This window comes from Hylobates moloch, unplaced genomic scaffold, assembly GCF_009828535.3.
Source record: "Hylobates moloch isolate HMO894 unplaced genomic scaffold, HMol_V3 SCAFFOLD_1, whole genome shotgun sequence".
In the NCBI taxonomy this organism is placed as follows: Eukaryota; Metazoa; Chordata; class Mammalia; order Primates; family Hylobatidae; genus Hylobates; species Hylobates moloch.
In genome coordinates this window covers 32,220,010-32,234,754 of record NW_026652276.1, presented here as the reverse complement: position 1 = coordinate 32,234,754, position 14,745 = coordinate 32,220,010, and positions in this window count along the sequence as shown.

Genomic DNA, 14,745 nt, shown 5'->3' with positions numbered 1-14,745 from the left:
AAGCTAGTCTGAATGGGTCTTTATTTCTTCCAACCAAATAAGCTCCAAATAAAACATCCTGATTAAGCCATTGAACATTTTTATTTCTTTCCTACAATATGTAAATACCTACATAGGTCCATAAAATTTGGAGGAGGAATACAAGAGTCATTAAATATGTTGGAGAAGAGCCAAGATGGCTGACTAGATGCAGCTAAGAGGAGCTTTCCCCACCGAGAGACCAGACCAACAAAATCGGCACACTCCAAGCAGATCTTCAGAAGGAAGGTACTGAGAATGGACAGAGGGAGGGTGCAGACCCTGGGGAAGGGGTGAGTTAAACAGGCAAGCAGTGGCCCACTCTCACCACAGACCTCTAGAATCCTAGCTGCAGGAGACCTCACAACCCCCACAGACATTTGAGCTCGCAGGGAGATCTGTTTGGAGAATTGTCAGGGACAGGACTCCAGTCTGCGAGGAGCCCAGAAGGTTTGATGTGGGAAAAGCTGCTGTGAAATATGACCAGGGACACCCATCCCCCAAGGCTTGCCACACTCCTCTAAGTGGCTTTGACTTTTGTTGACTGTTGGATCTGTCTTGCTCATGAGATGGGCCCAGGCTATTCTAAGCACACCGTGTCTGCTGGCCTATCCTGGGTTCCCTCCCTCGCCATGCTTGCTTGCAGCACTGCTTTGGATGCCCAAGTAGGGTGCTTCCCAGTGGCTGCCACCATAGCTTCTTTGTTGGCAGACCCCATCTAACCATTGGAAAGCTTCTGTAGATGGACCTCCCCACCACCACTTTGCTAGTGTGTACTCACCTGCAGCTTTCCCTATCACTTTGCAAGGCACACACATGCATGAGGACCCCGCTACCCCACTGGTGCCTGCACATGCATGTATGCAGACCCCACTGTCACCACCTCAACAAAGCACTTTTGCTAGCACCCCACCATTGCAGTATTGTTGCCAGCAAACCAGAAATAAATACCTAGGACCTTCCAGCACAGCAGGTGCTTAACAGCTCAACACTTTTGGGCTGTGTGCTCTAATCCTGGGGGGCTGGGACAAGTCTCATGGCCACCAAACAAAGCCATGAGCCTGGTCCTGGGCCCCTAGCATTACAGCACACAGCCCAAAAGTGTTGAGCTGAGCCTTGGACCCCTGAAATCATCCAGAAATGAAGCCAGTCAATGGAGCCTAACTTATACTACAGTCAAATCCTCAAAGGCATCAAAGGGTGTAACAGCAAAAAGCCCCATCCAAAGGACAACATCTTCAAAGATTAAAGGAATATCAGCCCACACAGATGAGAAAGAACCAGCACAAGAACTCTGGCAACTCAAAAAGCCAGAGTGTCATCTTACCTCCAAATGATTGCACTAGCTTTCCAGCAGTGGTTCTTAACCAGGCTGAAATGATTGAAATGAGAGGCACAGAATTCAAAATCTATATGGCAATGAAGGTCACTGAGATTCAGAAGAAATGTGAATCCCAATCAAAGGAAACTAAGGAATCCAGTAAAATGATATAGGAACTGAAAGATGAAATAGTCATTTTTAGAAAGAACCAAACTGATCTGATAGAGCTGAAAAATTCACTTCCAGAATTTTATAATAAAATCAGAAGTATTAACAGCAGAATAGACCAAACTGAGGAAAGAATATGAAAACTCAAAAACCAGTTCCTCTAATCCACTCAGTCAGACAAAAATAAAGAAAAAAGAATAAAAAAGAATGAGCAAAACCTCTAAGATATATGGGATTATGTAGAAAACAAACCTACAACTCATTAGCATCCCTGAAAGAAAAGGAGAGAGAGCAACCAACTTGGAAAACATATTTGAGGATATTGTCCATGAAAATTTCCTCAACCTCACTAGAGAGGTCTACATTCAAATTCAGGACATTCAGCAGACTTCCTTAAGATACTATATAAGATAACCATCCCTAAGACACATAGTCATCAGATTCTCCAAGGTCAGTATAAAAGAAAAATTATTAAAGGCAGCAAGAGAGAAGGGGCAGGTCATCTACAAGGGAACCTCATCAGGCTAACAGCAGACCTTCAGGCAGAAACCCTACAATCCAGAGAAGATTGGGAGCCTATATTTTGCATCTTAAAGAAAAGAAATTCCAACCAGGAATTTAATATCCAGCCAAATTAAGCTTCATAAGCAAATCCTTTTCAGACAAGCAAATGCTAAGAGTTTGTTACTACCAGACCTACTTTACAAGTCATCTTTAAGGGAGTGCTAAATATGGAAATAAAAGACCATTACTGACAACCACAAAAACATACTTAAGTACACAGGCCATTAACATTATAAAGCAACTACCCCATCAAGTCTATGTAACAACTAGCTAACAGCATAATGACAGGATCAAATTCACACATTTCAATATTAACCTTGAACGTAAATGTGCTAAATATCCATTTAAAAGTCACCAAATGGCAAGCTGGATAAACAAGCAAGACCCAACTGTATACTATCTGCAAGAGACTGATCTCACATGCAATGACACCAAAGGCTCAAAGAAAAGGGATGGAGAAAAGTCTATCAAGCAAATAGAAAAAAAAAAAGAGCAGGGGTTGTTATTCTGATTTCAGACAAAACAAACTTTAAACCAGCAAGGATCAAAAAGGACAAAGAAGGGCATTACATAATAATAAAGGGTTCAATTCAACAAGACTCAACAACACTGAATACATATGCACCTAACACTGGAGCACCCAGACTCATAAAACAAGTTCTTAGAGACCTACAAAGAGACTTAGATAACCACACAATAATAGTGGGAGGCTTTAACACCCCACTAACAGTATTAGATCATCAAGGCAGAAAACTAACAAAAATATTCAGGACTTAAATTTGACACTTGACCAAATGAACCTAAAAGACATCTACAGAACCCTCCACCCAACAACAGAGTATACATTCTTATCTGCACGTAGCACATACTCTAAAATTTACCTCACACTCATCCATAAAGCAATTCTCAACAATTTTTTTTTTAAATCATACAAACCACACTCTCAGACTACGGCTCAATAAAAATAGAAATCAATACCAAGAAGACATCTCAGAACCATACAATTCCATGGAAATTGAACAACCTGCTCCTGAATGACTTTTGGGCAAACAATAAAATTAAGTCAGAAATCAAGAAGTTCATTGAAACTAACAAAAATGGATACAAGACAAAAGAACCTATGGCATACAGCTAAAGCAGTGTTAAGAGGAAAGTTTATAGTGCTAAACACCCACATCAAAAAGTTAGAAAGAATTCAAATTAGCAACCTAACATCACACCTAGAGGAAATAGAAAAACAAGATCAAACCAACCCCAAAGCTAGTAGAAGAAAAGAAATAACCAAAATCAGAGCTGAACTGAACTAAATGGAGATGTGAAAAACCACACAAAAGACCAACAAAATCAAAAGTCGTTTTGTTGAATGAATAAATAAGATTGATAGATTGCTAACTAGACTAATAAAAAAAAGAGAAGATCCAAATAAACACAATCAGAAATGACAAAGGGGACATTATCACTGACCCCATAGAAAAACAAAAAAGCCCTAAAGACTATTATGAACAACTGTATGCACATGAACTAGAAACCCTAGAAGAAATGGAGAGATTTCTGGAAATATACAACCTCCAAAGATTGAACCAGGAAGAAACTGAAAACCTGAAAAGACCAATAGCGAGTTCTGAAATTGAACAGTAATAAAAAGTCTACCAACCAGAAAAAGCCCTGGACCAGACTGACTCACAGCCAAATTACACCATATATATAAAGAAGAGCTGGTACCACTCCTACTGAAACTATTCCAAAAATCTGAGGAGAAGGGCCTCCTCTCTAACTCATTCTATGAAGCCAGCAGAATTCTGATACCCAAATCTGGCAGAGATACAACAAAAAAAGAAAACTCCAGGCCAATATCCCTGACGAACATAGATGCAAAAGTCCTCAGCAAAATACTAGGAAACTGAATTCAGCAGCACATCAAAGAACTAATCCTCTATGATCAAATAGGCTTTATTCCTGAGATGCAAGGTTGGCTCAATATATGCAAATCAATAAATAGATTCATCATATAAACAGAACTAAAAACAAGAACTACATGATTATCTCAATAGATAGATAAAACGTTTTGGATAAAATTCTACATCCTTTCATGTTAAAAACCCTCAACAAACTAGGCTTCAAAGGAACATGCCTCAAAATACTAAAAGTCATCTATTACAAACCCATAGCCAACATCATACTGAATGGGCAAAAGCCAGAAGCATTCCCCTTGAGTACCAGAACAAGACAAGGATGCCCATTCTCACCACTCTTATTCAACATAGAACTGGAAGTCTATGCCAGAGTAATCAGGCAAGAGAAAAATAAGCATCCAAATACAAAGAAAGGAAGTCAAACTATCTCTATTAGCAGATGATATGACTCTATGCCAAGAAAACCCCATAGTCTCTGCTCAAAGGCTCCTTGACTGATAAATAACTTTAGCAAAGTTTCAGGATACAAAACCAATGTATAAAAATTAGTAGCATTTCTATACACCAATAACATCCAAGCTGACAGCTGAATAAAAAAATGCAATTCCATTCACAATAGCCACAAAAAGAATAAAATACCTAGAAGTACAGCTAACCAGATAGATTAGAGTCTCTACAATAAGAATTACCAAACACTGCTGAAAGAAATCAGCAATGGCACAAACCAATGGAAACACATTCCATGCTCATGGATAAGAAGTATCAATATTGTTAAAATGACCATACTGCCCAAAGTAATTTACAGATTCAATGCTATTCCTATCAAACTATCACTAATATTTTTCACAGAATTAGAAAATAAAATTCTTATGGAACCAAAAAAGCCCGAATAGCCAGAGCAACCCTAAGCAAAAACAATAAAGCCATAGGCATCACACCATCCAACTTCAAACTATACTACAAGGCCACAGTAACCAAAACAGCATGGTACTGTTACAAAAACAGACACATAGACCAATGGAACAGGCTAGAGAACCCAGAGATGAAACCACACACCTATAGCCATCTGACCTTCAACAAAGTGGACAAAAATGAGCAATGGGGAAACGGCTTGTTATTCAATAGATGGTGCTGGCATGACTGGCAAGCCACATGCAGAAGATTGAAATTGGACCACTTCCTTTCACCATATACAAAAATCAACTCAAGATGGATTAAAGACTTCAATGTAAAACCTAAAACTATTAAAAGAAAGCTCAGAAGAAAACCTAGTCAATACCATTCTGGACACAGAAACAGGCAAAGATTTTGTGACGAAAACTCCAAAAGTAATTTCAAAAAAACAAAAATTGACAAGTGGGACCTAATTAAACTAAAGAGCTTCTGCACAGCAAAAGAGATTATCAACAGAATATATAGACAAATGACAAAATGGGAAAAAAAGATTTGCAAACTATGCATCTGACAAAGGTCTAAGGTCCAGAATCTATAAGGAACTTAAACAAATTAACAAGTAAAAAACAAACAATCCCATTGAATAATGGGCAAAGGACATAAACAGACATTTCTTTAAAGAAGATGTACATATTGGAAGGAAAAAAGTATATATACACACACGTATTTACACATAAGATTGTAAAAATAATAGAAAAGAAAACTAGTACTCACAGGTTGAATCAACATCAAAAGCTCCATATCTATGTAAGCATTGAGCTCATATAAAAAAATATAATTAAAGTAGGCAAAGTAGATTTTGAATTACTTCTCAAAGGAATCAAAGAACACTGATTATTACACACTATGATACGTACTTTGTGTTAGTCCTCTTCCATGTTCAAATGTTAATTAAAGGCTTGATGGTAGAAATTGGTAGATTGTGTGTACTTTGATGGTATTTTTTCTGCTTTTCCTGGTAAAAAATACTCCACTTTCTTGGCTAATCCTTTTTATACAACAGTTAGAATAGTTTACTTCTATTTTTCAATTTTTTTATGTAGCCATGTTTTCTGTACTAAAATAATAAAAGTCAGATAATTATCATTTTGTTCCTTTAACATATTCAGCATTTACCTTTGGATGGGGCTACTTACCTGCTTTTTCTACGGCACATTTATTTTGGATTCAGTTGGATTTAGGATGCCATGGTTCATTCTGTTTGCACATTAGCATCATCTGCAGAGCTTTGTAAAAATATTCAGAAGCTTGCCCTCCCACCAAAAATTCTGATTTAATTGATCTGGGCTAGAACTCAGATATTCATACTTTTTAAATTCCTCTGGTAAGATTCTAATGACTAGGATTTTGAACCATTAGTTTTGAGAAGCCTACACAACCTCTTCTAGATACCTAGTTATTCAACATGAAGATTGATATGTGGCTTAGTTCTCATTGACATAAAATAATATTGATCCAGGTGCACACCACTTTGAATCATGAAACAGAAAAAGAGATGGGTCTTGTTGTATTGGTAACTCAGAAGTGCCATGTGAAATGGCATTTCACAGAGGGACTTAGGAAAGCTTATGAGATCTTGGTTTCATCAATTGGAAGGATAATGCTGAAAATAAAGCAAAATTAAAGTATTCCAGACCAATTAATATTTACTCCCCACTTATAATCACTACTGTTACTCACTTTCAATGCCAGGTATCTTCAATTAGTTCTTTAGTTCTATTAATAGTTATTGCTTGCCTCTTTAAAAGAGAAAACCCTAACTTTCAGAGTTTGATGATATTTGAAATCAAATCGCAAATGCTTCTGTAGATCAGCTTCTCCTCCTTTGGGGAGAAAGTGCCTCCCATGATTATACTGTTGGGTTTTCTGGAAGCAGACTCCCGGATACACTTGTGGATACAAAAAATAATAGTTGTATTCACGTGGAATGAGAAATTTCTCTCTACTAGGGAGAAGTCAGGGTCTGGGGTCAGCACTGCTGTCCTATGGCTGAGTCCTAGACAGAAGCTGCCATTCTGGGAGAGAGCACAAGTGAAGAATGAGGAGTAAAGAGACAAGAGCAGCAGCAAGGAGGAAGTGCTTCAGCAAGACCTTCTCTCCCTATTTCACAAGGCAGCTTAAGCATTACAGGCTCTCTTCACCAATTAAGGTATTTCTGAAATTCCAGCCAGTCACACACAAACAAACATTTCATGAATAGAAACATGTCAATAGAATATTTAAGTGCAAATATTGCATTTCCCCATTTTACAAGAACACACTTTCTAAAATAAACTATTTAATTTTTTATAAATTGGCTCCACTGCAGAAATGATTTAAAAGCTAGGAAAACATGAATTGCAGCATTTTTTTGACAAGTGGAAGTATAAAGAAAGTTTTTAAAAATTTTTTTTCTATATTTCAGTGCAAAAATTAAATTGAGATATAGTTTTCTAAAGGGCAGTTCAGCATTTTTCACCTTAATAAAATGAAGCCTCCTCCATTATGACATAATATGAAATGAAAGCTTGAACATCTTCATCATCTCATCATCATCTGGCAAATAGTATACATAATAATGAAGGCTCAGGATTAAAAATGTTTCAAACCATATTCGTGTCAAAGGAAAATGAGTACTGGGTGACTCAAAAAATATGGCTTCTAGCACCATGAACGTTTCATACAACTTAAACACTGAAAGATGTTATTGTCTATAAAACAAGAAACAAATTAAGGAGGCTTTAAGATATTGAAGTCTACCTGAAGTACAATATATACATTTCTGCGTTCTTAAATCTCTGTAGAAGAATAAGATTTTGTACTCCTGAAACAGACTGTGAGACGATAGGAATCAGAGAACTGGTATAAATTTTTTTGGTGATGCCACTGAAATTAAAGTTAAAACAGATATCTGGCCAATTAAAGAACTGACCATTCATGTTTTATGATTTCAAATATGTGAGTCCTAAAATGGTGTCAGGAACTAGCATCTACCTCTGTACTGTACAGGCATCAGTGTGTGATGCTGAGTCACCTAACCCTGTGCTTCAGGGATGTGTTGACTAATAAGCCCTAATAAGAAGTCAAGTGAAAAAAAATGTAAGTGCATTGGATTGCAATATTAAGACAAGATGAAAAAGAACACTGAGCTACAGAAGAGTTCATTTGAAAGGCTAAAAGCCTATGTCATGATGTGAAAAGAATATTACTAATGACATAGTAGAACAAGCACTGTTCCAAGTGCTTTATCTATATTGTAGTAATTTTAAAACTTGTCCAAAATGTCTTTGATACTCCTCCTCATTGAGATTTGAGGTTTATATCGCTTCCTCTTGACTCTGGAGCCACCTTAATGACTTGCTTATAACCAATAAACTGCAGCAGAAATGTTGCTATGTGACTTTTGAGACTAGATAAGAAAAGACTGTGCAACTTCCTCCTGGTTCTCTTGGGATGTTCACTCTGAGTGAAGTGAGCTGTAAAAAGTCAAAGTACCCTGAGACTGACACTTAGGAGAGGCTCTGCATATTCACTCCAGTGGAGAGTCCAAACTGAGCTCCCAGTAGTCAGCCATCATCAACTGTCAGCATGTGAGTGATTCATCTGCTGTACATGGCCCATTCAAGTTTTCAAAATAACAACAGCCCCAGCCACATCTTACTGTAATCGCAGGAGAGACTGTAAATGAGAACGTCTTGCTGAGATCTCCCAAATTCCTGACTCATAAATCATGAGCGCAACAAAATGGTTGTTTTATGCTGCTAAGATTTAGAATAACAATTTGTTATACAATAGTAACCAAAAATTATATTAACTCTAATCCTCATAACAACCTTACAAAATAGCTACTCTTATTCTCATTTCTTGGATGAGGAAATTGATTCCCATTGATATTAAATGGCATTCCCAACGTTACATGGCTTGTGAGAAGCAGTGCTGATATCTGAACCCAGGTAGTCAGGCTCCAGGGTCATTTCTCTTAAGTATCTTGAAATGGATGTTGTCGTCTCTGAACTTATGTGCCATTTCAGATCCTTTTGGCCTCACCTGTCTCTGGAGCTAGTCACCACTTCTTTCAGCTGCAGTCACCTCTACAGAGATTAATGCCAAGCGGACTCTTTCCAACTTCATCTTTTAATGCCCCTGCTACCTACTGTCAACTAGTGACCCAGAAATTCCCTACATTGATGCTAAGACATGAGATGCTGTAGTACCCTCTCTGAGCCCACACATATATGTCTAGGCACTGTGGAGGAGCTAACACCCCATAAGGCAAAACGTACCTCCAGAAAGAATTCTTCTCCTTTTCTTCTGTAGACAAACTCTCCTGAGAAGCAGTAGTTCCAAGAAGTGGGCTCCTAGAAGGTAGTCTCCAGATCAAGTAATCAATTGCATTTGATACCAAGTAGTACTCAGTCTGGTAATGCACCATTCTATTAGCTGTGCCTTCTTTTCCACTTCTGCTTTTCTTCACTCCTGCCCCCTTAGATTGTACTCACCAGTAAGAACTAACACATAGGCCAGTGTTTCAAACTCTGCTTTCTGAGAAGCTTGGACAAAGATAATGTCCAAACATGTTTTTATTAAGTTATTATGCCTATATATACCTAAAATATATAGCATTGTTTTGCACATTTTAAATTAAAATAAATATTATTATACCATAAGATCATTTCACAAGTTGTTCACTCGACACTGTGTTTTGGAAATTTCCCTATGTAGCTATATAGAGCTGTAATTCATATATGTTAAATGTTAAATATTATGTCATTGTGTGAATATGCTACAAATAATTTATTTATTCTCCTGTATATGAATATGCATAGGATCCCTAGAATTCATTACTAAAATGTTAGTGTAATGAACAACTATTGTTCTTCTCTTTTTGTGTGTGCACGTGATAAGTCCTTCAGGGGCTACTTAGAAAGAGAATTATTAGATTGAAGTATGCACGTTTCAATTTTACTAGGTATTTTAAAATTTGTTTCCAAATGATTTTATAAAGTAAATCCTTACTGGCACTTCTACAAATTCTTAACAAAACTCAGTATTATGAGTCTTTTAAAACTCATTTAATTTTGTGTAATTGGAAAATAGTGAAATTGTTGATTTTACTTCCCTTTCCCAGATTATTTATGAGATTGAACACTCTGATTATTATTGAGGCTACTGATGAGATATGAGCATGTTATCATTTCTCATTTTTTTCACTTTTTGTCTTTGCTTTTTGATTTTGCGATAATTCTTCACATATTCTGGGTCCCAGATCTCTGTTGATTGAATGTGTTGCAAATATCTTTTCCCAGTATAGAATATCTGCTTTCATTTATTATGGGTCTTTCATTGTAAAGACTACTTAATATTTTAAAAGATCTATATTTTCTTATGTAGCTTTAACTTTTTTAGTCTTTTACAAGAAAAACTCAAATAATTTATAAGAAACCAGGAGTTTAAACAATCTATTTATCTTTAAACATTAAGTTTTACTTTCCAAATTTAGGTCTCTAACTCATCTTAAACTTATTATTTGGTACAGTTTCACATAGAAATCTTATTTTTTTTTTCTCAATAGAGACAACACATCCCAATGTGTCATGTGATTTTCTTAGATTTCATTGTTGGACATTTTATTCTTTTCTACTCGTTAATCTTCTATTCCATGTTATTATCACATTGTCTTAATTATCATACAGCATTATAATTCATCAACTAGTTTCTTCTTTTTCAAACCTATCTTAGCCATTTTTGATTCTGTACTTTTCTATATGAATTTTAAGAACAGCTTTTTAAGGTTGCATTAAAAATCACAAAAAAATTAGATTTAAAGAATCTCGAAATGTCTTTATTAAAATGAGTCTTCCTCATTTTTGCAAGTCTTTATACCTTTAAACAATTTATTATATTTTTTCCACTAAGGTATTTAATAATTTTTGTTAGACTTATTCCTGGTTACCTTATAGACTATTATGCTATTCTCTAGGCTTAACACAGCAAACTTTAAAACAAATAAATGTGATATATTCAGAGAATGATGAATTTTATGAAGTAAAACACAGAAGAATGTAATAGAACATTTCTGGAACACGATAGGGTGGACTATTTCAGGCAAATTAAGAAATAGCCTCATATGAGGTGAAGAGTTATAATTAGGCTGGTGCCAAGCCACATGAAGATATGAAAGAAAAAATGCAATACAATGTCCTCAAGAAGCCAATGTGTATAAAGTAAAATGGAGCAGAAAGAGATGTATGAAATGACATCAGAGCATGGAGAGCCTTATCAGGTAGTGTAAAGAGTTTACATCAGTATAGGCCACGGGCTTTGGAGCTTTATTCTGGCACTGAGATATCACTGAGACTGTCTTCTTTAGACAGATCAGCTATTTGGGCTAAGGATGAACAAGACACATGGGATGTATCCACCTCTGCATAGTGGGAGTGACCCCAAGGTAAGTGTGCCCTTTGTAATCATGCTTCACCTTCAACTTCTAATGGGTTGCCATAGAGTAATCATCATACATTCCTGACTGACGCATGATACAGCAATCATGCTTCACCTTCAACTTCTAATGGGTTGCCATAGAGTAATGGTAATGGTAGGCTTTTTTCAAAAACTTCTTTTATTAACTACTATGACTGTTTATATTATTAGTAGCTTTCATGTACTGACAAAGCCTTCCAGATTCTGCTTTTTGCTTCACACATAAAATATTTGGGGGTTTTCAGTGGGTACATGGGAAGTAAACCACAATGGTAATATTGATTCTCCACTGAAAAGTTATTTTAAAAACTGATATTGACAATGCTTATTATTATAGATTTCCCCACAAGACTCACTGCCTCAAGGGAATTTGGGAATGGAAAGGGACATTAGCTCTTCTTTATTTTTTACCATCAATGGAGCAACTCTTTCCCATGTCCTTGAGCAGTTTTCATTCACATGACGTACAGCACTTCTTCCAAACGCTCACGACTAGCAATAGTCAGTATCACAGTAGAAAGTAGGAAGAGAACTTTGAAGTCAGACTTCCCAGTTTCCTTCATTTATTGTATAACCTCAGGCAGGTTATATAACCTTGCTATGTCTCAGTTTTCTCCTCTTTAAATATTGTTTTAATCGATTGATGTGCTTAAAACAGACCTTGACATATAACAAGTACTCAATGTAAATTATCTGTACATTATCTGTTAATATTTTTCTGAAAAATGCCCTACTCCTCCACCTTCAAATTTCACTCTTAGAAAATTACCTTGTCAATTCCTTCACAGTTTATGTAGGACATTAAGCCTGAACTCTTCTATTCTCATCCTTCCCCTTTTCGTGCTAATTTAGCCTCTACTGTTATTACTTTTTAATTTCTCATTGTAAGAATTATTCCTCCAGCCAAGGATGATCAATCCAACTACGCATAAAATATAGTCTCTTTCGGAGTCTTGTTTGTTAATTATTCCCCTCTCTGAATTATTCTTAGCATTCCTATTTTTAATGACCCTCTATTTCTGGCCCATAAATATGTCCAAGTCTCTTATCTTAAAAAAAAAATGTTAGAGCCATTTGGAAGATATTTTGGCATTTTTTGCAAAGCTAATCATAGTCTTAGCACATAATTCAGATATTATGCTACTAGGTATTTAACCAAATGAGTTGAAAACTCACATTCACACAAAAATCTGCGCATGAACGCTTGTAGCAGCTTTATTCATAATTGCCAAAAATTGGAAGCAACTGAGATGTCCTTCAATAGGTGAATGGATAAATAAACTGTGACATATACACATAATGGAATATTATTCAGCAATAAAAATAAATGAGCTATTAAGCTACCAAAAAACATAGAGGAAACTGAAATGCATGTTGCTAAGCGGAGAAGCCTGTCTGAAAAAGCTACGTCCAATGTGATTCCAATTATATGATATTCTGGAAATGGCAAAAACTCTCAAGATAATAAAAAAGATCAGTGGTGGCAAGAAACAAGGAGAGAGGGGGGAAAGGGGTGACTTGATGGAGCACAAGAGACTTTTAGGGCAGTGAAACTATGATACCTTCATGATGGGTTACATTATTTGGCAAAATTTATAGAATTATATATTACAAAGAGTCAACTCTAACATAAACTATGGATTTTAGTTAATAATAATGCATCAATATTGCCCCATTAATAATAAAAAGCATACCATGCCAATGTAAAAATGTTAATAACAGGACAAACTATGGGCTAGAGGAAAGAGAATGTTTATATACTGCAAACTTAAAGCTGCCCTAAGAGATAAAGTCTATTAATAATAATTTTTAAAAACTCAAGAAGATTCATATAAATCATTTCACAGCAGCACCTAGATTAGTATTTGCTTGAATAATTGGAGGAAAGTGTGTGCATATAACAGGACATGGGAATCTTGGGGGCCATCTTAGAATTCAGCCTATCCCACTGTCCTATTCTATCCTGTCACCCATCAACAGCATTTTTTGTGACAATAAAGTTGATGTCCCCTACACTTCCAAAATGGGGCCTTTCTTTTCTCTTTCCATTTATTTGTCTGGATTATTTTATCTACTTCCAAGATTTCAACTACTTTTTATACAGTGTTAACTACAAAATCAATCTCTTCTACCCAATTAACTCTTCTAAACTCCACACAAATATTTCTAGCTACCTCCATTTCAGATTTCCAAAAAAGACTCAAGGAAAACTCCTGAATGCCATCGTACGCGCACATAAAATAAGAACATGATTCTTTTTGTCAACTCCTTTTCTTTGAATGAGATCACCACTTACTCAGTTGCCCAAAACAGAAAACTTGGAGCTTTTGCTGACATTTATTGAAAGCTTAGTATAGATCTGAGACTCTCTTAAATTCTTTTTTAAAATTGTTATTTTAAGTTCAAGGGTACATGTGCAGGTTTGTTACATAGGTAAACTTGTATCATGGGGGTTTGTTGTATGGATTTATGTATGTCATCACTCAGGTATTAAGCCTAGTACCCATTAGTTATTTTTCCTGATCCTCTCCCTACTCCCAGCCTCCACCCTTTGAAAGTCACCAGTGTGTGTTGTTCCCTTGTATGTGTCCATGTGACCTCATCATTTACAAGTATTAACATTCAATCCTCACAACATCTCTATAGGGGAAGGTATTCTTTGAAAATCTTAGCAATTTTTTCACTTTTCTAGGATATTATATTTAGTTAATGGTAGGGCTAGAGCCAAAACTGTCTGGCTCAAGACCTAAGCTCTTAACCAATGTGCTATTTTTCTTTTCCCATACCCACTTGGTCATCATATCCTATTAATTCTACCTCTGCAATATTATTCAAACTCACCCCCTTGTCTGTAGTCCTGCTATTATGATCAGGGTTCAGGATCTCGTAAAACATTTCTCTAATCTTCATACTGGGGTTCCTAATACAACTTCTGCCTGTTTCAAATAATCCCTACATTCCTGTCATGTCATTCACACTTAAATGGATATGAAGTTTCTACTTCTCTGCTTAAAGGCCTTCTAGGCAAACTTTCTAGGCTGTCATACAAAGTCTCCATCTGATTCCTACACACAATTTCTGTGTTGACCCTTTGTTCATAACTGAATCTGCATTCATATCTCCCATGATTCTTTTCTCTTTTCATGTCTGTCTTCTCTTAATATTCAGACTTCCTTGTGAGCAAGAGTCCATATAGCTCCATAGAGCTATGAGTATATAAAATACACTCAATAAATATGCCTTGAATAAACTATATTTAGAATCTTTCTTTGTTTCAAGATCCATATTTGAGATCATAAGATCCGTATTTTTGAGATTCATAATAAAAGATAACTTCAAGAAAGTAAA